This window comes from Callithrix jacchus, chromosome 11, assembly GCF_049354715.1.
Source record: "Callithrix jacchus isolate 240 chromosome 11, calJac240_pri, whole genome shotgun sequence".
In the NCBI taxonomy this organism is placed as follows: Eukaryota; Metazoa; Chordata; class Mammalia; order Primates; family Cebidae; genus Callithrix; species Callithrix jacchus.
In genome coordinates this window covers 94,218,713-94,245,830 of record NC_133512.1, presented here as the reverse complement: position 1 = coordinate 94,245,830, position 27,118 = coordinate 94,218,713, and the positions used below count along the sequence as shown (strand labels likewise).

The 27,118-nt window shown below is 46.5% G+C and overlaps 1 protein-coding gene and 1 long non-coding RNA gene across 3 annotated transcripts in view; one reads left to right on the top strand and one right to left on the bottom strand.

Annotated features, from left to right (window-relative positions):
- DPP6 (dipeptidyl peptidase like 6) overlaps nucleotides 1-27,118 on the top strand; it is a 1,158,816-nt gene that overhangs the window by 229,321 nt on the left and 902,377 nt on the right. The gene's annotated exons all lie outside the window — the stretch shown is intronic.
- Nucleotides 11,790-17,484, bottom strand: LOC144578406 (uncharacterized). The gene is made up of 3 exons (XR_013524131.1): nucleotides 17,400-17,484; nucleotides 12,837-12,919; nucleotides 11,790-12,432 (listed from the first exon to the last, which is right to left on the bottom strand). It is a non-coding gene; the product is annotated as an uncharacterized LOC144578406 (long non-coding RNA).

Below are 27,118 nucleotides of genomic sequence, written 5' to 3'. Positions count from 1 at the left end.
AGCAAAGATTGCTGCCAGCTCCTTCCTCTGGAAACTTCATCCCAGAGGGGCACCCACCAGATGCCAGCTGGAGCTCTCCTGTATGAGGTGTCTGTCGACCCCTGCTGGGAGGTGTCTCCCCATCAGGACACACAGGGTCAGGGAGGCAGTCTGTCCCTTAGCAAAGCTTGAGCGCTGTGCTGGGAGATCTACTGATCTATTCAGAACTGGCAGGCAGAAACATTTAAGTCTGATGAAGCTATGCTCACAACTACCCCTTCCCCCAGGTGCTGTGCCCCAGGGAGATGGGAATTGTATCTATAAGCCCCTAACTGGGGCTGCTGCCTTTCTTTCAGAGACAGCTTGCCCAGAGAGGAGGCATCTAGAGAGGCAGTCTGGCTTCAGCAGTTTTGCCAGGCTGTGGCAGGCTCTGCCCAGTACAAACTTCCTGGTGACTTTGTTTACACTGTGAGGGGAAAACCGCCTACTGAAGCCTCAGCAATGGTGGACACCTCTTCCCCAACCCAGCTTGAGAAGCCCAGATCAACTTCAGACTCCTGTACTGGCAGTGAGAATTTCAAGCCAGTGGCTGTTAGCTTTCTGGGTTCCGTGGAGGTGGGGGATCTGCTGAGCAAAACCACTCGGCTCCCTGACTTCAGTCCCCTTTCCAGAGGAGTGAACAGTTATGTCTTGCTGGTATTCCAGGCTCCACTGAGGTATGAAAAATACTCCTGCAGCTAGCTCAGTGTCTGCCCAAACAACTACCCAGTTTTGTGCTGGCAACCGAGGGCCTTGGTGGTATAGGCACCTGAGGGAATCTCCTGGTATGTGACGTGAAGACTGTGGGAAAAGTGTGGTATCTGGGCCAGATAGCACCATCCCTCATGGCACAGTCCCTCGTGGCTTCCTTTGACCAGGGGAGGGAGTTCCCTGACCCCTTGTGCTTCCTGGGTGAAGTGAAGCCCCATCCTGCTTCTGCTCACCCTCCGTGGGCTGCACCCACTGTCTAACCAGTCCCAATGAGATGAACTGCATACCTCAGTTGGAAATGCAGAAATTACCACCATCTGTGTTGGTGTCACTGGGAGCTGCAGACCGGAGCTGCTCCTATTCAGCCATCTTGCCTGGGGAATCCTCATTACACATGCTGCTTATTCTAACAATCCTTCTGTCCAACACACACACACACACACACACACACACACACTCTCTCTCTCTCTTCACAGATGAAATTTTGAGCAAGTCATTAGATCTCTCTGAATATCACTCACATCAGCAAATGTGTGGGTATCCCAGGATTAGAAACCATTTATCATAATCCTTAGAGCTATTTCTCCTTCTGTCTGTGATTTCTATCTGATTTGTATATTAATATAAGAATTTCATAAATTATGCAGTAATTTAAAAGTTCAAGAAATCTTTGTAGCTAATGCTTCCTTCTGCATTTCACAGGAGGGCCTAAAGAAAAACTCTTCATAGAAATGTGTACATAAAGCAATATTACCAGAAATCAACCCCCAAATTAAGGCATCTGGGGACATGAAGAGGAGACTTGCCAAACTTTGTTTCTTCCCTTGCAAATCCTGGTATCCTAAGAAGCAGTCTGGATGATTCGTACATGAAGCTGCATTGGAGCAGATGCAAATTCAGGGGGAATTCTCTCATTTTTTTATTGCAGAATAAATGAATGCTGTGGAAATACAGACTCCTGTTCTGCTGATTTTTTACTTGCATACCTGAATCAGGAGAGGGAGACACAGACAGTACAGTGTACTGATACCATTTGCAACATCCCCACTTGTTCTTTCTTCCATGAATTCCCCCAGGAGGATGTCATCATTGAATTCAATTTAATTTTTAAAATTCAAGGTCTTTTAATATAAACTTTTTATATGTGGAGAGCTCTGATCTCATTTCTGGCTTCTATGACATTTTTCCCTTAAGAACAAGGCTATGATCTGTGGTGAGGAAGTTTGAGTGGTGGATCTCCCAGTCTCATCTCTGCCATTTGTGCCGGTGTATTGAAGGAAAGGACCCTTGCACTATTCACGTTTAGTGCACTAGGGATAAAGGGGCCAATGCATCTTCATTCCACAAGCTAGAATGGTCCTTCATATATTGGCCAACCTTTGCTGAACACACAGGACCTTCCAGTCACTGTATGAGGGAAATAGAGAGATTAAGACCCAGGCAGGCCCTTGTCTGCAGTGCTGACTGAGTGCTGTAACCTATTTGCCCATGCAGTATGTCTTTCTACCTTCTAATGGGAGTGGAAGTTCTTGTTTCAAGTCCACTTTGCCTCCCACTGACTGAGGATTGGGATTAGATCTTTGATTGGCTAGCGGGAGAGGTGAGATACTTTGAAGGGGTGCGGAAATAATCTGTAGAAGAAGAGGAATCATGAGGGACTGGACAAAGTTGTATCTCAATCTTCTGGTCTCCAGACTCACCAGTCCCCTAAGAGTGACAGCATTAGCTCACAGCTTTAGCATGATGCCCTCTGTAGATTCATTCATAGTGGGACCAGGAAGAAATTCTGTTGAGGACTAACATCATTGCTCCCTGGGTGACCCAAGGCATCCCCATCTGATCATGTGACTGGCCAGACTCCCATTCTTCCAGGTCAGTGAGAAAATGATTTTCTTTTTTAATCTTGCTGTGGTAGATGGGACTAAGAAAAGAAAGAGTTGGGGTTTGTCATATTAGGTCTTGACTTTGTAATCAATAGATTATATTGACAGGCATTGACTAAATCCAGTGGAAAAATGAACACTCCATACTCTGATAGACATTGAATAATTTGAGCAGAAAAACAGAAAAAGGAAAGAGACTAAATAACACTTTAGGAAGTAAGCTATATTTCTTAGATCTGGGATTTGACCATTTGGGATGGATAGAAAAATGAACTTTCCATATCTCTCTGAAATTGACATTCTGGAATAAAAATCTAGCTATGAAAAAGAAAACTCTTTACTTCAAATCCATAATTGGGAAACAGTTTGGGGGTAAGAAAAAATAAAACACCTTAACAGGTAATCTGTACCCCTCTCTAACATCTAGGCATCTGAGTAATCACAAAAGTAGATCTGTAGCCCTGTCTGACTTCTAGGCATCTGAGTAGTCACAAACACCCACACATTTTTTAAAACCATCCAGAGAGAGAAAGGGAAAAAAATGTCTGTGATAAGACTGGGTGTATTCAGGGTGGTGTGGCTGTAGACAGAAAAATGTCTTTGGTTTCACTGGTTGCACATTCTAATGTATGACCTACATCCCTTCTGATGAAATTCAAATCCAACTCTTTTCTTTCCCATCTCCACTGGAAATAGAAAATAGATATCCATTTGCCACACTTTAAAGAAGTCTTGATGTAAAAAAATTGCTTTTAACACATTTCATGCAATCATGTCTCCTCAGAAATGCCTTTTTCTTCTGTTTGTCTAGGTAGAGAAGCTATCTATCTTTCCTTCTTTTTTTATAGACGGAGTTTCGCTCTTTTCACCCAGGCTGGAGTGCAATTGCGCGATCTCAGCTCACCGCAACCTCCGCCTCCTGGGCTCAGGCAATTCTCCTGCCTCAGCCTCCTGAGTAGCTGGGACTACAGGCATGCGCCACCGTGCCCAGCTAACTTTTTGTATTTTTAGTAGAGACGGGGTTTCACCATGACCAGAATGGTCTCAATCTCTTGACCTCGTGATCCACCCGCCTCGGCCTCCCAAAGTGCTGGGATTACAGGCTTGAGCCACCGCGCCCAGCCTCTATTTTTTTTTAATGGTTTCTTCTGAACTCCTTTCAAAACCTATTCATCTCATGTCTTCAGGCCCCAAATTGGGCACACAATTTTTAATTAAGATGTGATCCACTGAGGCATTTGCTTAGATCTTACAGACCTGGAAAACTGCCCTTAAGAAAAGACTAGGCAAATAGAAATAATATAACCTCCTTGTCTGAGTCCAAACTTGAAGGACTCATTAGAGGACGTGTGCAAGTAGGGAGCAGAGGACTATGAGAATCTGCCGAGCTTCAGCGTGATTTCTCTTCAGGCAATTCTCCTGCCTCAGCCTCCTGATGCTACAACAGTGAATACCGGAAGTTTTAGGAGGACTCGTAGGTGAACTTTTCCTTTGGAATTCTGAAAGTGCTTCTTTCTTCAGGCATTGACAAATGTATACTAAAAAATACATGTACAACTTAAATTTCAGCAAGAAATGCTGCTGACTTCATATGAGGAAAACCAGTCGAGTGATTTGTAAGCTTTTGAAGCGAGCAAGGTTGACGTCTCCTCCATCTCTTTATCCTACAGAGCCCCTTCCATGGAGATGGTCCCATAAGGAGGTACTGAAAAAGTTCCAATGAATCATTCAATTTGAATAAAGCTGAAAGATTATAAAAGAAATTTATAGTACAGCCACACTATCCAGAGTAAGGTTTACTTGGTGTGGTTTGATTGGTTTCATTTTTAGCCAGGCGCAGACTGTTTAGAAAGGCAACATTTTACAATCTGTGGAGATGTTATTTATCGTTTGGTATAAGTTGCCGTGCACCAAGATGTAAGGCTTTATACGTCTGAGTTTTACAGATCACCCTTGATGATTTATTCATGATTAGACTGAAGAACTCCCAAGGAGGAGAAGTAGATTGCAATACGAATTGGTGTCATTGTTTGTGGATGTGCTCCGCTCACCGTACACACTTCTCCACTAAGACAGCTTCTAGTCCCGAGCCTGGGGCTTCAGTGCAATTTGCTTGTGTTGAATCACTGGCTCTCAGACTCCCCTTGTGAACTGAGCAGACTTAGAAACCATCCCAAAGAATGCTTGTTTTGTGTAGTCAGAGAAGAAAACTCTTCTTGGAAGCTTATTCCCCCTTACCAGGGAAGGAGTTATGGGGAGATTCTCAATCTAGTTTGTAGATGAGTGCCTTCTAGGTAATTCACACATACAATTTACAGAGGTGGGAAGGAGTGAAGTCAAAGCATTTTCTTTTTTTTGCCCCAAGAAAACTAAAATAAATGTCAGTCTCATTCCATTTCCGTTGGATGGGGAAATTGATGTAGGAGCAGCATGAGGTAGGGTGGCATGCTGACCATAGCTAGGGTCAGTCACCATTAGAGGACCCAGCAGAGAGCTTTGGGGCGCTGCAGCTGGGGAGGACACGCGGACTTTCTCTGTCTGTTTCCCCTTGGTACCATTGATTTGTTGTCTGATTTAAATATAGAGTTCAATATGCAGGTGTGTAAGTGCAGCATAAATAAAATGGCATCCTCCTTCAGAGCCAAGGGGCCTTCGTCTGGGAAACTGATATAATTTATGAGAGTGAGGAGGCAGCTGCATAAATAGGTGGGGTGCTTCGTCACCGGCCAGTATGGAATTGGTCCGGGAGATGAGCTTGGAGGAGGGGGAGCAGAGCGAGGGGGAAGACAGCATGCCAGGAGGAACTAAATTGGGGCACCAGGACTTGAACCCTGGAAGCCATTCCCCAAACACATCCAGAGCTGCTCAGCAACTGCTCTCTAATCACCCTTTGTCCCTGGAGAATTCCAGAGAGGATGGGATTGTCTCAGTGAACTTAATCTTAGATGGGTGGCTCTCCCCCTTCCTTTTTTCCCTGATGGAGGAGGGAGGGAGGGCGTCAAGAGTGATGCATCAAACCGAGGGTGACAAGAAGCTGGCGCCTTTTGCTCCACTTCCCAGCCAGGAGGGTTGACAGTGCTGGAGTGGACCAGTCGGAGGAGCTCCGGGGGTCTGGATGCTCTGGGGTGTGTATGGATGGCAATGGCCACGATGTCCCTCCTCGTTGCGACCCATCAGAAAGTGGATACCACTGTGTCCTCTGGTCTCCCTGCGGTGCTGGTAAGGTGTGGTTACGTGTGTGTGCAAAGGGGGAAGAGGTGGACCAGCTACCGTTATTCATGTGGAACTAGAATTATCAAGGCTTTTATTTTTGTCTTCCAAGCTCTGGTCTCACCCACCCTTTTCTGGGGGAGAGGGGTCAGAAAGGAGGCCTTTCCCTAACCCATGAGTCAGAGAGCATCGGGGATGCTCCCACTGAGGAAGCTCAGAGGGCAGCCGGGGAAAGGGGCGCTCCCGGCTCTGCTGCCTGGTGGCTGGCACGTCGGGGTGGGCATGCTGGAGTTGAAGCTTCTCAGTGTGGATAGGAAATCATGGAAATGAGGAATGATCTAGCCTCCAGCAGTGACTCGCAGGAATAAATGAGTCCCGGAAATGCAGTTTCTGTGAACTCCAAATTACTATGGAGATTGCATTGCTTTCCGAAGACTTAAAAAACGAGGAGTCAGCGAAAGCCGGGAGAGCCGTGATGCATCGGAGTGAGGCGGGCCAGCACGGTGGGAGAGGGAAAGAGGGGTCCGCGTTTGCACCTGGAGGGGATTTGATGAGCGTTTCCCTGGCGCGCCCTTCCCCTGCCCTTTCCCAGAGCGCTCAGTTCCATGGACGGTGCCCGCGAGGAGGTGCAGGTGCAGCCAGAGCAGCCGGGCTTGTGGGCGGAGGAGGGCGGCGCTCTGGGGTGCAGCACCCACCGGGTGTGAGGGTGGGAGAGTGTGAGTGTGAGTGGGTGGGTGGGTGTGAAGATGGGAGAAAGGCTGCGTGTGTCACAGAGTGGCTGAGTGTGTGTTCGAGTGTGCAAGTCTGTTGTGTGTGTGAGTCTGGGTGAATGTGTGTGCCATCGTGTGAGGGGGGAGTGAGTGCGGGGGAGCGAGAGTTGTGTGAGCATGTGTGGGTGAATGTGTGAGTGCAAGTGTGTGAGTGTGGAAGAGTGAGGGGAACTGAGTTGTGTGTGACTGGGTGAATGTGAGTGTGCAAGTGTGTGTGAGTGGGGGAGTGAGTACTGTGAATGGGTGAATGTGTGGGGTAGAGTTGTGAGCGTGAGTGTGGGTGAATGTGTGAGTGTGCAAGTGTGTGAGTGGGGAAGTGAGGGGAAGTAGTGTGAGTGGGTGAATGTGAGTGTGGGCGAGTGAGGGGAGAGTACTGTGAGTGGGTGAATGTGTGTGGGAGAGTGAGTTTATATGTGGGTGAATGTGTGAGTGTGCAAGTGTGTGTGAGTGTGGAAGAGGGGGAGAGTTGTGTGTGAGTGGGTGAATGTGTGAGGGAGTGAGTTATGAGCGTGAGTGTGGGTGAATGTAGGTGTGCAAGTGTGTGAGAGTGTGGGGGAGGGGGGAGTGAATACTGTGAGTTCGTGAATGTGTGGGGGAGTGAGTTGTGTGAGTGGTAGTGGGTGAATGTGTGAGTGGGGGAATGAGTTGTGTGAGCATGAGTGTGGGTGAATGGGTGCAAGTGTGTGAGGGGGGAAAGAGGGGGGAGAGTACTGTGAGTTCGTGAATGTGTGAGTGGGGGAGAGTTGTGTGAGCGTGAGTGTGGGTGAATGTATGTGTGCAAGTGTGTGAGTGTGGGAGACTGAGGGGGGAGTGAGAGTACTGTGAGTTCGTGAATGTGTGAATGTGGGGGAGAGTTGTGTGCGTGTGAGTGGGTGAATGTATGAGTGTGCAAGTGTGTGAGTGTGGAGGAGTGAGGGGGTGAGAGTTCTGTGACTATGTGTGTGCATGCATGTGCACACGGGGCTGGGCTTGGTATTTGAGGAGGAACTCAGAGGTTCTCCTGGGCTGGCCGCTGTCCTGATAGCAGGGCCTCAGGGTACCCTGCGAGTTTTCACCTTGCCAAGGTAGGCCAGAGGCAGGACTCCAGCTTCCTTGCCAACATGTGCAGGAAGCAGGACCCCAGCTGCAGTCCAGGGAGGGAAAGGGGGGTGCTCACTGCTGGGGTGAGTCCCTGGAGCCCACAGGCAGTGACTTGCCCCAGAATTAGCCTGAAAGAGTTTGGGGTTGGAGAACACTGGGGATGCTTGGTGTGGTGCAGAGGTAGGAGGGTGTGGGTGCCTGTGGGGTGCTGGTGGGAGGTTTGCCACGTGTTATCTCTGGATGGGAGAGGTGGACCACTGTATTAGGCCAGGACAGCGACAGTATGTCCAATTACACAGGGATCTGCCCACCTGCAGGATGCTGGGGGAGCCCTGTCTCCAATATCCCCTGACCTGACAGTCCTGCTCCCTGCCAGCCTGGCCGTGGCCAGCCCCGCCCCCAGCAAGCCCCACCCCTAAGAGCCACACCCCCACCAGTGCCACCACCTGCCAGCCTTGCCCTCAGTCCTGCCCTCTGCCAGCCTTGCCTCTGCCAGCCAGGGCTAGTCCCCCAGAAAGTCTTGTCCCTGCTAGCCCTGGCCATTCTCAGCTCCACCCTCAGGCAGTCCCGCCCCCTGCCAGCCCCACCCCCTGATCAGCCCCACCCTCAGACAGTTTCATCCCCTGCCAGCCCCGCCTCTTCCAGCCAGAGCCAATCTCTTATTAAGTCCCACCTTCTTCCACCCCCACTCTCAGGCAGCCCCGCCCCCTTCCAGCCTCACTGGGCCATCCCTCCCTTTCACCCACGGGTCCCTGGATCTTGCCCCTAACTACCAGGGTGACCCCAATACCTCTGAGACATCCTTCTGCCCTAGGACAGCCAGGAAATCAGAGAGAACAATTTAAATGTTCAAAAAGACAACTCTTTCATACTGTTTTTTTCTTTGCCCAGGGAATTGCGATCAATTTCAATACACAGTTAATAAAATGAGAGGCATTCAATGTGGATGCAGATGTCAAGGGAGAGGGCTCAGGCTTGTTTTTGCCTTTTAGTACCAGTTCCTATTGTTTGGAAAACATGAGGTGGCTTCTGAGAACAGGCCTTGGCTCTTTGCCTGCCCTGGAGCCCCCTCTCCCAGGCAGGTGCATGGCTCTCGTTTTAATGGTGGCCTTCATGGCAGTGGAACCCCACCCTCCATGACTGTCTCCAGGTGTCGCCTATGGTATTACAGTGTGGGGACCTCAGGGAAGTGTAGTGACCTGTCCACATGTAACATATTTGTAAAGTTCATTGAAGAAAAGACGACGAAGGAGTGACGTACAAGTTTACTAAGCTTTAGGAAGAGAAGGGCCAGATTTCTTTTTGAGATTTTTCTCTTAATTGCTGGAAGTCTGTTCAAATTATACGTCTCTTCTGGTTACTAAACGGCCACGATTGTTTCTGGGTCCTTACAAAAATGTGAGGATACAAAGTCCCCTTGGGATGTGCAGTGGTATCCATCATCCTTATAGTCAGAGGATAAAGGGGTCCCTAGATTGATGGAATAATAAGAGCAATGTGTTTGGAAGCAAATGCCGAGAAGAAACACTTCCTTATGCGGTCGGCAGGCTGAGTAGGTGAATGGTGAAGGAGGAAGTAAAGAGCACACACTGGATTTTGGAAGCAGATAGCTCACAGCATTTGAAGAGGGCTTTGTTAGTCTGGGTGCAGTGGCTCACACCCGTAATCAGCACTTTGGAAGGCTGAGCTGGGCAGATCACCTGAGTCTGGGAGTTCCAGACCAGCCTGACCAACATGGAGAAACCCTGTCTCTACTAAAAATACAAAATTAGCCAGGTATGGTGGCTCATGCCTGTATTCCCAGCTCCTCAGGAGGCTGACGCAGGAGATTCACTTGAACCTGGGAGGCAGAGTTCGCAGTGAGCCAAGATCGCACCAGTGCGCTCCAGCCTGGGCAACAGAGTGAGACTCAGTCTCAAAAAAAAAAAAAAAAGCAGAGATAGCATTGTTATGATTCTGGCAGTCTCAAAAAAAAAAAAAAAAAAAAAAAGAGAGAGGGAGAGATAGCATTGTTATGACTCTGGCTTGCCTCTCTTATTGGAGAATCACATTTTTTAAAAACACATATCTTTTAGAATGATCTTCGATCTTCTTTGGTAATTTTTAGTATATCAGAAAGAAAAACAGGGAAAGAACTTTCAATTTTCTACTTACACTTCCTGAATTAAGTAGTTTACATCCATAGAAGAAAATAATATTCAGGCCAAGCCATGTAAATTTCTTTGTAAGTTTTTAGTAGCTATTCTAACAAAAATGTATTTGTAGCTAAAAAATGAAGTGTTAAGCGATTTTTAAAAACGGAGCATTAGCTTTCTGCAGCAGGGATATTTAGAGTCTTCTTTCCCCTGGTTACACTAATGTGCATTTGCTTAAATTCAGTGGGCTCTGGCTGCACCCGTCTTTGCATCATGATTTTGTCCAATCCTATATATGTTAATTTAGGGCCCAAGGGACCAGTTTGGAGCATGTGGTCCTGCTGAGTAATTCATTGCCCATTAGACAGTGGTCTGTGGGGAATGAGCTGAGTTCACACACTGATGTTCCTGGAGGTTCTTCCAACTTCCCCACCTTGCAGCTGCCTCTCCAGCATCTTTCTCTCAGTCTTTCCCCCCAGCTACTCTCCATCGTTAACTTATTACACGTCCTGTGTTAGTCCCTTTGTGTTGCTATAATAAAATACCTGAGCCTGGGCAGATATTTGTTTTCTCTCAGTTCTGGGGTCTGGAAAGTCTGAGGTCAAGGTGCTGGCATCCGGCAAAGGCCATCTTGCTGCGTCCTGACATGGCAGAAGGTGGAAGAGAGTGAGCCCTCTCCTGTAACCCCCCCTTTTTTTTAATACATCCATTTACAAGGGTGGAGCCTCATGATTTGAACACCTCCCAAAAGGCCCCACCCCTCAAACACTGTTGCACTGGCGATTGTTTCCAGCACATAAATGTTGGGGGGGGCGCATTCAGACCATAGTACCTCCCAAATCTATAAGGCCACCTCTACTTTGCTCTCAGCTCTATCTTTTCATTTGTAATTGTCTTTTAAATCCCACTAAACATCCTGTCACATTTTATCAACAAAACTCACTTCACTGGGCTTCCTTAGCTATATGAGCCCCTATTCCTGACTTCTGATTTTTATTAAAATCCCTGTTCCTCTAGTTATCCAGCCTTGACACTTAGAATCTCTCTTCTATTTTCTATGCAAAGTGACCACGTTTGACAATTCTTTCTCCGATGTAAGTGGTGTCCTATAACTAGTGCCCTTCTCTTCTGTAGCCACCACTTGCATCCCACGTGATTGGCACAGTCCCCTGGTTTGCCCCATGCCTGCTGTTCTCTCCAGCATCGAATCCATCCTACTCTCTGCCATCAGATCACCATGGAAAGCCCAGTCTCACGCATATCAATTCCTGCCTATCAGATGTTCATTGTCTGTTTAATCACAGAATTGGCTAAAGTTCTTTATGCTCTAATTATTCTATCATCGTCACCCTCTTCTCCTACATGCAGTTGACACTACAAACAGATGGGGGTGCTTGCTCTTCCTCCAAAAAAGCTCTAAGCATTTTTGTCTCCTTGCTCCAGTAAGGCAGTTCCTTAGCCTATAAGGGGCCCACTGCGTCCCTATAATTCTCATCCCTCATATTTCTCTCTTGAAATACTGTTCATTATTTAAAATACAGGTCACATACCTCCTTTTTGACAAACATTTTCCAATTCCCTTGACTTGAAGGGATAGCTGTCTCTCTCTGCCTCCTCCATCCCATTGCTCAAGTCTACGGCCATCCCACCCTCAATGTGCCCGAACTCATCTGATTTTCAGAACCTTCAAAAGTACAATGTCTTTTACAGTTTAAGTAAATAATGGAGGGACCAGCCTGACTGGAGCAGAGGAATCAGAAAACAACAAATCTCAGAGTGATCACCAGTGACATGGAGTCTGTGCCTTAGTGCAGTTGCCAGAAGTAAACCGCAGATTGAGCTCTGAGCTTCCTAATAGCCATGGCAAGGAGGGAAAATCATTGAGCTGCTATTCACAGTAGCCACTGATAAAAGCAAAGAAGCCCTTCACTAGCTATTTCCTTCTAGTAAAACATAAGGACAATTTATCCCATGAGTTCCTTTAAGAAGGAATGAAGAAGGGAGGTGCAATGTGACAGATTTAGTAGATAATGTGCTTGATAACACCCTTTGATAGAAAAAAAATTAGCTTCTCTTGGAATGTGCTATTTGCATATATTGGCATACAATAATTACGGGTAATTGAGAAAAGGTAATTCTAAGTGGGAATAAAAGCACCAGATGGGAGGCATGGCATTCACTCTTACCTAAGTCCTCCTACCTGCAAGACACAGGTGAAACATCACTTCCTCCAGAGAGCCACTGACGGATTCAGGCCACCATGATCATTGCTGCTTCCAAACGTCCACGGCATTTGCTCGCCATGCTATTCATGTTATACTATAAGGAAGCGTTGACAAAAACCTGTACGTTTTGGTGTCTGAGCAACATTCCACAGGGTCCAGGACTGCGTCATTTATTGTGGTAAATCCAATGTCTCATTCATTTCCTGTCACCCAGTGGGCCCTCAGGTTTGTGGCTATGGATAAGTCAACAGATGGCCCTGACTCTTGGTGGCACTGGAGACTGCAGCCATTAGGTGACATTTCAAGGGACACTCCACTGTGCTGACACACCCTGAGGACTGGGAAATGAATGCCCTCTGGAGAAATAGCAAATGGCTCTTTCCATTTCACTTGGTATTGGCTTGAAAAGATAAAAAAAAAATCACTTAGCATGAAAAAAACTGTTTTGTGTTGAACATTTTTTTAAAAAATTATTATATCTTGAAGGTTTTTATTAGGCAATCAGTTCTTCCTATCTTAGACAAATGTAGGGGTGCAGAAATCATAACAATTCCTGCCTATCCTTCACGGTTCAATCTCACAGTTTCTTTCTCAGGAAACCCTTCCCTGGCCATCCCAACAGACAGACGTGGCACTTCTAATTTCCCCAAAACGTGACCTGGGGTTACCTGGAATGAACAATCTTCTTTTGTGTAAATGTTTTATAACTACAGACTCTTATAAATGATTTGTTTAGAAGGAAAACAAAGACTGGAAAAGGACATGCCAGAATGTAGAGTGTGTATTTTCCCTTCAAACTCTTACCTTGGTAGCCTTCTCGAATAATGTCCTTCCAAGTCTTTTGAATAACTTTTATGTTCTCAAATTTTTAAATCACCTCCAAATTTCTACAGTCAACAAACAACAAAAGTTAGTTCAGTGTCAAGAACAATTAATAAAATAGATACTCAAAGTGGCTCATATGGTGAGATGAGGTTTGGTTTAAAAAACCATGGTTGTTTTGAAAGTCAGGAAACCGATTGTATCTATGCACATCTTGTGAATGTTGAGCTGTTTTTGGAGTTGGCTTCAACCATAGCAGTGTCACTAAAATAAATGACAAGGCAATTTTTTTGGAAGGTAATCTTCTCCCTGAATTAATAAAATGGAAAATCTGTATCCCTCTCTCTGTGTCCATTCAGTGACACTAATGACTACTTCAGAATGTCTGAATATGGTAGTTCTTTGTCTATGCTCATTGTAAGCACCATGGTAATGGCACATGGCAGTTCCTATAGTGGAAAGCTTGGTGTGGTCCTCCGAGGTTAAATTGGAGGGAAACCCTCCCATGGAATGCAGCGGCTAGATGCTTGGTCTCCATTCCACTCCCCACTCAACAGCGCTGCTTCTGGCTTCAGGATTGAGCTCCCTTCTGGGTTAGCCAGGCTGGGAACCTTGTTACTCTGTTTTTTAATATTCACTTCCCATTGTGTCTGAGTCTTCAGTCACTTCTTGTTTATCTGGTGAATGAGTGAGTAACACACAGTTTCTATGTAGTTTCATTCAGCACATTTCACTGAGCACCTGCTGTAAGACAAGCATTCACCTGGTGATCACCTAAGGCCTGTTTCCTTTCTTCCAGCTTGCTTCCCTGTTATAGAGGTCTTTTTATTCTGTCTGAATGTGAGGGTGCACAGCACATACACACACACACACACACACACACACGCCTGTTTTGTATACAAACCAACCGAGAATGCTCATTTATACACAGCTTTCCTCTTAAGCACACAAAAGTCAGGCCATCCGACAATCAGATAAGGCAAATGCATTTATCAAACATCCAACAATAAATAGCTACTAGATGTCTACTACATGCAGCGCTGCTGTTCGGGGTCTGGGGATAGAGCAGGCTACAAAAGAGGCAGGTCTGTGCTCATGCCACCGACGTTTGAATAAGAGAAGAAGAGAGATAAATAGAGAAGCACTGGTCAAGAGGTGAGGAGTGCTAAGGAGAAAAATCAAGGGAGGAACGAGGAAGGATGAGGAGAGTGGATTTCAGAAGTGAGATCATGGAAGGTCACCCTGATGAGGGGACGTGTGAAAGAGAACCGAGTGAGAAAGGGCCCAGCACCATCAGGATGTCCCTGAGAAGGTCACAGTGTCATGGCCAGGTCTGTCCTTCTACCAAGTCACCGACTGCGAGAATTGGAAGGAAAATTAGCATCTTTCATTTAACAGTTAGGAAAATAAGACCAAGAAGAGGTTGCAGGTCCAAGTTCAGCTGCACAAAGACATATCTCTAGTTAGGAGGGGAAAACGGGAGAACAAGAAAAGTTAAAAGTTGACTATGCATAGAAACTGCCAAAAAAATTTAATAATATATGCAGGAGCTAGCCGAAAGATAAGTTCCTGAATATTCAATCAAATAGTCTATATTTAATTTCATGGTATAAGAATCCATGAATCGAATGAATCGTTGCTCTTCTCAGCAACCACTGACATTGTTTCATAAAGTTGACTCACATCCTGTATTTGATTGTAGGAAAGTATGCTAGGGGACCCCAGACCCTTAAATGTAGTTAATTTCCTTGTACCAAGACTTAGACTCATCAGGATATCTGCCTCCACTACCTGATGCTAGACCTTAGTATCCAGGGAGAATGACAGCCACACCATGGCCAGGGGTCCAGGGAAAGCAGAGGAATGGGCATCTGAGAAAACCAACTAAAAACTCACTCACCTGTAATGAGAGAGGAAGTGATTACACTGTTTATCTTAGTGGTATTTATAGTTTTTTTTTTTTTTTTTTTGAGACGGAGTTTCGTTCTTGTTACCCAGGCTGGAGTGCAATGGCACGATCTCGGCTCACCGCAGCCTCCGCCTCCTGGGTTCAAGCAATTCTCCTGCCTCAGCCTCCTGGTATTTATAGTTTTAAAGAACATCTCCCTATAAGTGACATCTACCCACTGCCCTGTACCCTACTATTAAAGCTTTTGTAACAGTTGGTGTTTATAGAATTCGGCCGTTAGCACCATGAAGACATGACTCTATGAAGACAGTTCATTACATCCCAGACTTAATCAAGTGCTAGGTAGGAATTTCTTGAATACATGGAATCCCATTCGTAGAGAGTCAGTTACGCCTTTGCTTTCACACACATCATCTTTTGTTCAATACCTTAGAAACTAGAGTGAGTGGCAGCCTGAGAGCCAAAGAGCTTCCATGAGGCTCTCAAGTGACTTAACACGGCTGGCCAATGACTGATTCACCTGGTGATCACCTAAGGCCTGTTTCCTTTCTTCCGGCTTGCTTCCCTATTCCTCCCACGTGAAACGCTAAGCCCCATCATGCCCCTTTCCAGCTATGGCAGAGTCCACAGTGTCCTCCAGACCCACGTGGGCAGCCCAGCTCTCCTCTGAGAGGAGCATCAGGCACCGTGTGAGTCGTGTTTGTCCAGGACCTGAGCTACCTTGTTTTGTGGCATGGGACAATCTTCTCGAGCAATATCAATGCTTCTGAGTCACGAGGGTAAAAAGAGAGTTATTTCCCTGGGGCTGCAACTCTCTGAGTTTGCACAGCTTCCAGATGCAGAATTAATTTCCTGAGGTCATCTGCAGCGCTGTGTAGACAGGTGACTCACTCTGCAGGCAGAATGGAAACCTGCTATCTGGAATTGTTGACTATTCTGTGAAACTTGTTGCTCATTTCTTACGTCTTCACAATCTCTTGCCCCTGATGTTCACAGGGCCTTGTTTGACCTTATGGGCACTGAGTCACTTCTTCCCTTCCTGAACGCATTTGGCGTTTGCTGTTTAAATCTCGGGCCTCTTTAGTGAGCACTCACCGAGTGCCCAGTGTGTTTCTCTGAATGGAGGTAGAGTCGTATGAAGGATAACTCCTTGAGGCAGGGGCTATTTTTATAGTTCAGTATCTATCTTTAACTTCAGTTTGGCTGGAGAATAAGATACATTAAGAAAAAAGCTTGCCAAGGTGCGGTAGCTTATGCCTATCATCCCAGCACTTTGGAAGACCAAGGCAGGTGGATCGCCTGAGCTCAGGAGTTTGAGACCAGCCTGGGCAACTTGGTGAGACCCCCTACTAAAAAATACAAAAATTAGCTGGGTATGGTAGCATGAGCCTGTTGTCCCAGCTAATTGGGAGGGTAAGGTGGTAGGATTGCTTGAGCCCCGGGAGGGGGAGGTTGCAGTGAGCCAAGATCATACCACTGCACTCCAGCCTTGGTGGCAGAGTGAGACCCCATCTCAAAAAACAAAGCGAAACGAAAAACCCAGGCTCCTCAAAGGTGGAAAATATGTGTAAGATAGCTGGGAAAATAAGAGTAAATAACTTTGCTTTGTAATGTTTACAATGCGTTATGTTCAGCATTTGTAACAAGTGGATGAGGAATGATGAATGTATCTGGGCATGACAATATTTTCTTTGAGCACAAATATATTTTATGATTGTCAGAACCAGTGTGGAAAATTACTAAAGAACTTAAACATGCCCTCGCAGATGCAAAATATTTAGACATTTGCATTTCAAATCAAGATGCTGAAACAAGCTTCCCCCCAAAACCCGTAAACCTCAGCGCATACCCAGCAATAGATGGGGTTGTGTGTCCTTGCGAGCTCTGTGTGGATTGGGAGCCAGCTGCACTGAGGACAGTTTTGCTCCCTGTCTGCTAAGAGCAGGGTGAAATCAATGACTGACTCATGTCTCCTGAGTTCCCAACACATGGTCGTTGATGCAGAGAGGTTCTGGTGACAGCCCACACTGCGGAATGCTTATAGAGGGCCCAAGTGAGTGAGAGAATGCACCCTGTGCGCGTATACAGAAGCTGAGGACCCAGGCAGCAACTTGGCACCAGCCAGGCTGAGTACAGAGGTTCCAGTCCCTCCATCAGAAGAGCTGAGTTTCCTGATCTTGAGAAGTCACTTTGGCTTCCGTGTTTTCATCTTTAATAAGGGGTTTGGAATAAAAGAAGGAATACTGACGATAGCCGATGTTTCCTGGGTTCTTATGGGTGCCAGGTGCTCTTCTCTGCCTATTCATCTGTGCAATCTGAACAGCACTCGATGACTAGAGGCCACCACAGCCTCCCTTTTGTAGGTATAAACCTGAGTCCCTGGCCCAGAATGACAGCTGGCAGACCAGGCACTGAGGGACCCGAGGCTTCAAGTCACACTGCTACACTGTACTCAGGGTATGTGCCACCTGGGCCCAGACCCAGAGATCCATCCTAAGGGAGAGGATAAGGAGGCAGAGGACAGGCAGACGACAAGGTGGGGGCTGTTCTCATGAAGGGTTTCCTTCTTGGCCACTGTTGTCTTTTTAGGATGCCTGAGGATGCTGCCTGGTTCCTTCCATCCCTGTCCTCCTTACCCCTTTCCACATCCCCTGCAGATCAGCCCAGCAGTGAGGCACAGCCTAGGGTCGGATGTCCCGTAGATCAGCGCAGAAGCTCAGTAGCTATCCATTCTTCGTCTTAGAGTCTCCTCTCTGTCAAGATTCTGAGAACACAGGAGAACACTGTGACCTCTCTTAGAGGATGTTTTCCCAACATGCCTGGGAGGAAGATGTGACTGATGGTGTGAATCTCAATGCCTTTCATGCCCTGATCAATGGCCCATCAATTACGTATGTGATTATGTCCGTAAACCCTGTCAGCATCCTGTAGAGAGGATAGGACTCAGTGAGCTTCAACTACGGAGCTCTTTCTTGCAAGTCTTACAGGAAGTTCAGTACAAAACCATGGCAGCGAGTTGGCTCTGGCAGAGTGGACTCAGACAGGGGTCTGGAGTGCTGTCCTCGCTCTGCCTGCCCGCCCTGGGACATGCCTGTTGTGCCTGAGAGCTCCACTGTTGGCAGTTGATAAACCTTCCCAGGGTTTTCATGGAGGGTTGTCAAAACATTAAGGTGTTTTAGGCCATCATGGAGCAAGGTAAACTCCAGGGCCTTTACCACATCTAAATAATGCTTTATTCTCTTTTTTTCTGGTTGAGAAGATACAGTTGGAAATTCCTACAGATTGGCTTTGCTTGAAATGCTACCATAGGCCACAAATAGGCGAAATCCCTATATTTGAAACTTTAAGGTGCGACTAGGGAAGGCAATCCGTGCAATGTCCTTGCGTCCCCTGTCTCAAGATGCTGAAATCAATTAATGACTGGTGTGTCCTAAGTTCCTGATACATGGTCGCTGATGTGGAGGTTCTGGTGACAGCCCACACCGAGGGATGCTTACGGAGGGCCCAAGTAGGCGAGAGAATGCACCCTGCCTGTGTTTTATGATTTTGTGAGTCACAAAACGTACGATTTTGATTTTGTGGAGCAAAAGCAGATGCTGACCATCATTTCGTCCTTTCTGGTACCGTCTTGAGACAGGTTGGTAACATGCAAGCTGTGCAGATGTTACCGCAGAGCACAGAGGCTTCTCTGAGCTCCTGCGGGTTTCTTTGTCTGTGCCACTTTTTGGTACTTATCATTTACATCTTTGAATTGCATATTGTTTCACGTGTGTTTTCCAAGTTGCTGCTCTACCAAGCTTTTTGTGTATTCCTGAGTGCAAAAAGCGCTTCAAGTAAAAAACCAAAAGTGCAGTTTAAGAGGAAGAAACAGGCAGGTGGAACACGTGTGGCTTGGGTGAAAAGCACAGTCAGCATAGTGTGGGCTTTCAGCCTCCTCGTGCCATGGGTATTTGTGTGTCCTGTGGATAATGAGTCTTGACTGCTTTTCTAGGCCTCTTACCAGCTTCCTCCTCTGCAGTATAGTAAATAACATTTTATATAATATAATTTGTAAATGACTAAAAGCAAAACCTGATCCCACATATCTCTTTTATAGACCTGCTACGTTGCCAGAAAGGTCTTCATTGCTCGACCGTATACCCCTCCAGGATAGAAGCTTTCTCAACCACAAGAATTCCTGCCGAGTTTGGCTGCCTCCTTCATTTTTGTACATCAGTCCCTGGCTCAATACCGAGGCTATAGTAGGTCTCTCTCAACAATTGAGAAACTCTAATTGTGTGGTGGCTTATTTTTTAGTGAGTGTGAATAGGAGATGGAATATGGATGGGTCTAGATGGACAGAGTTGGATCACAAAATGAACACTGTCCCTTGGTGGGAACCATGCTGGGAAGGATCCCGAGGATGCCCAGGTCAGTCCGTGATGTCTATGATGGGCACTGAGGGAGGGGCCACACCACATGTGTGTCAATCTGCCATCTCTGCTTAGAGCTTGAGTGACTGCTCGAGAAGGCAGGCCCGCAGGCCCAAGCTTAGAGGACAGGGCATACAAGGGTGGATTTGAATGAGAAAGTTGGTAACACACTTTCAGAGAAATACGGATGGCAGGAGCACCTGCCTCTGCCCATGGCCCAGCTCTGCCTGAGTCTGTCACAGTCTCCTTTCTGGAAATGTCAGTATCATTTCTCTCATGCATTTTGGAGTCTTGAGTTCAGGCTAAAACATGGCCTTTTGAGGGGAAGGAGAAAGAAGGAAAGGGGGAAAAAGAATGAAGTGTGACTTCTTAAACAGGTTTTCAAGAAAGGAGAAAAGGGCCTTGCTTAATTTCGACACCTCTGAAAGGTTAGGCTACATGTAAAGGGAAAGGTGAGGTTGATGCTGGTTTTACAAGAACTTCCTTGCTCAGTTCGACTTGCTTCTCACCAACACGGGTGACCCACAGGACTCCTCACGGAGCAGTCTGGTGGCTGCAGGGTTGCATCCAAAATGACTGCTTAGAGCTTATGAATCTTCACCAATGCGTGTGTCCCAGATAACAGAATGGAAAGAAACAAACTAAACCTGTGTAGACATGAGTGTGTTAGTTTGGAACAGCGAGGAAAGCTCCAAGAGAGAAATCGGTATTACATCAGTTTAGCCAGGCTCACAATCAATGGTCATTTGATAAAAGCTGAGTGTGTGTGACAGTCTCCTGACACAGAGTCCTGTGATTCTTTGGGGATATCTTTGCTGGTGTAGCAGGTAGCTATTGCTATGCAAGCACCCAAGACTCAGGGGGCTGAAGACAGCATCATGTTATGAAAATCGTGCGTGTGTCAGCTCATTGGCCTGCTTGCTTCTGCTCATGCAGTGGCCTTGCCAGGGGCATCTTAGCTGAGCAGGGCTGTTCCATGTGAAACTAGGAGGCGTGGTACTTGCATGGACATGACAGAAACACATGCAGCTCTCCTGAGACCTAGGCTCAGAACAGGCACTGGAATTTCCCTTCATTCTGTGGCTCCAAGCAATCACATGGCCAAGGAATGGGGAAATAGGCTCTATACCCTTTGCAGAAGGAACTGCAATGCCCACAGACTGTGAGGAAAGGGCAACATGAAGAGCTGAGGTCATTGGTGCAATTTAACACCCTTAGATTGGTCTAGAGCTCTTGTCGTTGCTATTAGTGATCTCTCTGCACCCTGAAAATGTCCAGCAAGCTTTAGGATGGGAGCCATAGTAGAAGCATGAGCGGATTGCCATGACTCGCTTGTACCTTCACTGTCAGTGTTTTTCTTTCCATACATGGTTGACGTTAAGATTGCTGGATGGTAAACAAGTACAATTTTTGAAATCGTTTTCTGTCATCAGTTAGTAAATCAATCAACATTTACTGCACAGCTACTGGAGAGGGGCAGCTGCTGCTACCTCCTGGGTTTGTGGAGACATAGGGGTGAGGAGGATCACATTTACTGAGTAATCACTTCATGTTAGGAACTGTGCCAAGAACCTCGTTAACTGCAGAGTAATTGAGATAGACGTTTTGGTGGGGAGAGAGCCGTGCGTTCTTTTGTTGTTAGTTCAGGCATATATCCAAAGTGTAAGGTCTTTGGAAACTATCGATGGTGAAGGAAACGGATTCAATTTCCAAGGTTTGGGCTTGAATGTAGAAAATAAAACTGTGTAAGTGAAAGTTTTCTGTGGCTTTTGTAATGGCTGTTTTTTTGATACATAGTAAACAATGATAAATCATTGTCCTTTTACCTCTGAACTTTTTTAAAAAAAGAACATCACTGTGCACAGTTTGAAGCTACAAAGATTGCCTTCACAGAGGGAGGAGTCATTTCTTTATGTCTCTATAACATGATGTGAAGTGTTGCCTGTCAGCTTTGGAGGGCTTCCCTGACTGTAGTTGATATGGATAATTTTGTTTAACTTTGGAACAAACTTTATTTGTTCCAAATGTTACAATTTTGCTTTCTCTTTGATATACATGGGAACTAATGCACTGAGAAGGTTCCTCTCACTTAATACATGCTGTCTGCACATTTGTCTCCTATAATAGTATTTAACAGTTTTAAAGAGGGCCATGATAGTCTGTTATGTCAAAAGATGCCATTGCCTTCTGTCTTTTTCTGTGTGTTTCGGTTTTGAAAACGAGAGTACAATCAGACCTGAAAACAAAAAGCATATGACTTTATTTCATGACCTACAAAAAGTAATGGTAAGCAAGATACAAACGTTTATTCTCCAAGGGAATATACACTGTCAAACATTGAAAGAAGCCAAGATCATCTGAAAAGGCCTGTTTTTTAGATTTCATCCTGGAGACCTTTTGATTTTGTTTTGTTTTTTTTTTTTGAGACAGAGTCCCACTCTGTCGCCAGGCACGAGGCTGGAGTGCAGTGGCGTGATATCTGTCCTGGAGGTCTTTAATCACAGTTCCTACCCCAAGAAAATGACTAATTTGCTCTAGCCTTATGGAACAGCCTGGAGTGGCTTCCTGGGCCATCGGAGAAGTTGACCGTCCTGTCCAGGGCTTCCCAGTTGGCCTGGCTTTGCTCAGAGCTTGGGGGCTGAGATTTAGCAGGTTCCACTAGTGCTGTTGGGAGCTCCACAAAGGAAGGTCGAACACTCAGTGGTCTGTCCTTGTGACTTTCAAGAATATTCTGAAAATGAAAATGGATTTCTTTGGAAGGAAGTATGTGGAGTCAGTAACATGAATTAATGGCTCATCAAAAAATGAGCTTTTCAGGCTGGAAGAAAGTAGGCAGGCCTGAACAAGGGAGCTCTGGGAGAGCTGGAGGGAGCCCAGCAGGGAGGGGCTCAGAGGCAGGCGCCACTGCCCAGGGGCCGGACCTAGGGGACTGTGGTCCTCTCAAGAAAGGATGGTTGCTGGGGGCTGTGCTGGCGAGGGGGATCAGCGGCTGGAGTGGGGAGGTGTGACCCACCCCAGGGAATGAGAGGAGAGAAGTGGGTCGGGGATCAGGGGCTGGAGTGGGGAGGCATGACCCACCCCAGGGAATGAGAGGAGAGAAGTGGGTCGGGTTCTCTTGGACTCCCACTTCACCTCCGGGTTGGACAGGCTGCACGCATGAGTTTCTAAGGAGCAGCAGGCTCTGCTTTGTGTCCCAGAGTGTTGGCAGCTGTGCAGATCCTGCAGCCGGCCTCTGCTGCTGCCATTCCCCACGGACACTCAGCCAGCACTTCCTAGGCACTGAGCTCTATGAAGGACTCTTTTCCTGTTCACCTTCTCTCAATGGGGCCGGGCAGGCTGAAGGGTCTGGAGTCTCGGTGAGGCTGTACCTGCATGAAATATGAGCGGCTGCAGGAATGGAGGAACGCAGGCCTCAGGGGAGCCTGTTCATTGAAGACCTCACTGAGAGGTTAGTGCCAAGGGGTGCTGACAGGTACATTTACAGGGAACCGGCACATATGAGGTAGCAGCATCTGCGCGGCCTTGGCCCTATCATAATCCATGGCATTGCTGAGAACAGATAAACGGTAACCAACAGTAGTGGGCTCACACCTCAGATGTTTTCCCTTGGTGCTTGGTGGGTCCCAAAATGTTGGGGTTGAAGGTTTTTGTTACGTGTAGGGAGAGCCAGAATGGATCCTGTCTGCAGGCACCAGGATGGCTTTTGTTCAACCAAGAGGTGAAATTAAGTGTCTAGAGGCAGAAATAGATTTCACTCTGGGTTCTGTTATCCATGGTTCTTTTTAGAGGCCTTCTGAATGTCCACAGGTGGGCTCAACAGCTAAATTCAGCTGCCTTTGAAATCACAAAAAGGGCTCAACAAGTGGCGGTCTCTTCCACCAGCATCGCGGAGGATTGTGTAATTCAATCACTAGGGTCGGCTCTGAGGCCGCGTGGCCGGAGCTGAAAGCTGAGCTCTGCCCACTGCTGGTGGGACTTTGCCCAAGCTATTTAACCCTTCTGTGCTCTGGTTCCTCACCAGAAAACTGAGGCTGTGGCTGCATTTGCATCATAAGGTTACAGGAAAATTCAATAAACTAATCTGCAGGGAGCACTTAAACGAATATCTGGCACGTAGCAAACCCTCAGTAACTAATTGTATGCTGAAATTACTAATAGTCACTCCACATATAGCTGAGGAAATCTTGAATTGCTCTGGTTGCTGCTGTGGGGTATCTGGTGCAGCTTGCGGTTTTTCTAGATGAGAGGTTTCCTCCCCCTGAAAGGGGGCTGGGTGTCTGTCTCCTCCAGCTGCTCCCTGAGAAGATACTCAGCTTCTCTTAAACTACTGGATGTGTAGAAGGTGACTGTATACAGAGCCTTGTCATTCTGTAGGTCATAGAGACACAGGGCCACTGCCTGCACCCACTGGACAGCACCCTTCTGTGTGACTTCCATGGGGAGGAATGTGAGTGTTCCTCCATGTTGTGAGAGGGACCAGATGACTGCAGAGGGAACACCATTCACATTTTATTTTTATTTTTTAGAGACGGAGTTTTGCTCTTGTTACCCAGGCTGGAGTGCAATGGCACGATCTCGGCTCACTGCAACCTCCGCCTCCTGGGTTCAGGCAATTCTCCTGCCTCAGCCTCCTGAGTAGCTGGGATTACAGGCACGTGCCACCGTGCCCAGCTAATTTTTTGTGTTTTTAGTAGAGATGGGGTTTCATCATGTTGACCAGGATGGTGTCGATCTCTTGACCTAGTGATCCACCCGCCTCGGCCTCCCAAAGTGCTGGGATTACAGGCTTGAGCCACACTGCACCCGGCCTCACATTTGTTTATTCAGCAAAGCACTTTACTCTCACCTGAAGATTGATACATCTTCGGGCTCCTTGTAAAAGAATCTCATGTTTGCATCTGCCTTTGGACAGTGTTATTTGTTCATTTCACTTTTTAAAGTGAATTAACTTTTACAATTTTGGTTTTCAGAGCATGTTGTCCTTGAAAAATCATCCATCAAGCATTAAAAATACACACACGGGGGTCCCACTCCTGAGAACCTGCTCTGGCCAGTCATTCAGGAAAACTCAGATATCTACATTAAAAAAAATTTCTCAGATGAGCTGCCAGGCAAAATAACCTCTAATTGCTTCTCTTGTTTGAGTTCTCCCAACAATCTGTAAGAGAGAATTGGACAGATATTCCTGTCCCCATTAGATGAGGCCACAAGTACTTAGAGTAAAAATTTGTCTGGGGTCATACAATTAGTTAACATATTATTCCAGGTAATCACAGATTTCTTTTTGAGCCAATGCTCCCTAAATCTCAATAGCTTCACCCAAGAATGTTTCAGGAAGCCATGTTTTGTCGTCTCCGGGTTCTGCAGGGACTGCTGCGGGAATTGAGCATCTGCAGATTGATTTTGGCATCCACAGGGGTTTCTGGAGCCAGTTCTCCATGGATAGTGTGGTGGCACACCTCAGGGTCCTTCACAGCCAGGTGTGTGGGCAGAGGGGAGCACGTGGCCATGCTACAGCCAGCCTAGCACTGGCATTCATCACTTTAGCCCCTATTCTGTTGGTCTGAAGCAAGGCATACCATGCCATGAGGCCCAGTTAGATGCAACAGAGTGTGGGCAGTACCCTCCCATATGTTCAGAAGAAAAGCGCCCTGTTTGCTGAACATATTCAGTAGTTTCCACCACTATTAATGCACATAAGGCAATGAAACCTAAATAGTGAAAATCTTCTTTGCATAAAACCTATGCTTTTACTGAGACTGAATTGTTGCAACAATTCGAAGATGCAGTTATTTAGCTCCCTGCTGTTTAAGGACCGTAAAACAGATTCAGAGAATGTAAGTGACTTGCAAAAGTCCACACCCCTGAGAAACAAGAGAGCCAGAGAACCCGTGGGCATCTCTCAGCTCAGACGCCAGGGCCGTGTGATCGGAACACACCCACTGACCTTGGAGGTGGAACAAAGCTGGTGCCACAACTCAGGTTTCTCCACTGCCATCTTAGTGTTGCTTTTTCCACTACAAGGCATTTCTTACTGTTCTGAGCATGCTGTATTACCGTAGGGACTAGCAACATGGGGTTAAGCAAGTCTTCATTGACTGGAGGAGAAAAGCATTTAGTAAAGGTTGCTTAAAGCTTTTCCTATTGCCATGTAGAAATACAGACATTTCTGCTTAGCTATTCTGGGAACCCTCTCTCTGAAAGGCTCACGCAGGGTCCATCTCTCCAGATTGGCAGCTGCAATAAGTACAGTAATCAGGAATATTATTTCTAACTCACAGGAGTTCTTCTGCATGTTAGCCACCTCCCAGAGAAAATATTCCCCACTGTTGTTCTCTCTTCAGCGTATCCCTGGTATATTTCCAAGCAAGTTTTGCTCCACTATAAGTTGATGAGGACATTTATTTGAAAGCTGATGGCTTGGCAAGAGTTAAGTCTTAATAGCTTGTGTTTCTTCTCACTTTAGCTGCCTCTCCGTAATGATAATGTCTGTTCAAGTTGAGCCCAGTTGCAGCCGGTTTCTCTGGGAGTCAAGAGCCTGTAGCACACCCAGAGAGCCAGCACCTGTCCACAGCATATGGTCTGAAGGCATCTCTGCTGTTCTAGCCTGACCAGCCAGCCCAGCATTTCCAACTGTGAGCTCATCCTCCTTGTAAGACAGACGGGGTGTAGCCAACGCTCACCTTGGCCTGGTGACCTTTGAAGGTTGAGATGCGGGAGAATGCAGTGGGCTTCTGACCCCATGTGAGTCATCCCTGATCCTTCACCCTGGCTCCCTGGGAAGGAACCCAGAGCCCTGCCTGGCTGGCCTCCCGCTAATAAGATGGAAAACAGGGGTCCTGACCACACCGTGAGATTCATGATGGTCTCCTCTCTTGTGTCCCTGCCATGGCTCACATTCAATAATTAGATACCAGCTCATTAATTCCCTGCTATCCTTTCAGAAGGAAAAGGATGGTGCTCTTTGTTCTGCTCTGCTGGGCCCTGAGACCTAATGGCTTGAAGTAGCTAGTTTCTGCCTCACTCCAGAGGGGGCTGCCACTTTCTCACTCCAGAATCGGTCCTTCAACCATGAAAAGATGTAAAGATTAGCTAAATTACATAACCCAAGCATGAAAACACCTGAAGTGTATGAAACCATGCTCTCAGACACTTGTAGGAAATGAGAACTTTGTAATTAGGCATTTCATGGAACTTACGTGTCATACGTAGGGAAAAGACATCCCACCAAAATTTGTTTGCCTGAAGTTGCAAGGTAATTAAAAGCAGACACAGCTGAGACTAGGTGCATTTTCGTTACTATAAGCTACTGTGCTATAATTCCCAGCTAGGAGGGAGTCAGTGAAAAAGGTATCATCTTTAAGTGTTTAACTTTTCCCGCCCTGAGAATGACTTGCCTTTGAGGAAGCCAGTCTGACTTAGCTTGAACAACCGGGATTCTTGTCTTTAGTCAAAAGCCTCAACACAATACAAATCAGCTTAACTTCTCCAGGGTCTGGCAAAGCTTCATATACACCTTTGAGAAACAGAATGAGGCAAATCTGCCTCAGCAAACATGTGCATACGACTTTGATCTGAGCTATCAGGAGGGCGATTTATAGACACGTACACATCGCCTGACGTCCAGAGGCTCTGGCATGTTGCAAAATCAAACAGCATCCGGAAAACTCACCACCCCAGACCACTATTCAGGTCTTATCTGAAATAATGGAAGTCAGAGCCAAACTCGTCAATCAAACCAAAATTATTTATTTATCATAATCTCTACTGCCTGCTGCTTCAAATGACTTCTCATGAATTAATGAGCTCATTTACGTGCATGTCAATATTTTGTTTTATTTTAAAATACAAAATAAAATGCAGGATCGGGTTTTGTTCTCAGTGTCTACTTTTCTGTGGCATCGATGCACAGAGCAACTAAAGATTAAATCACAGAACGGTTC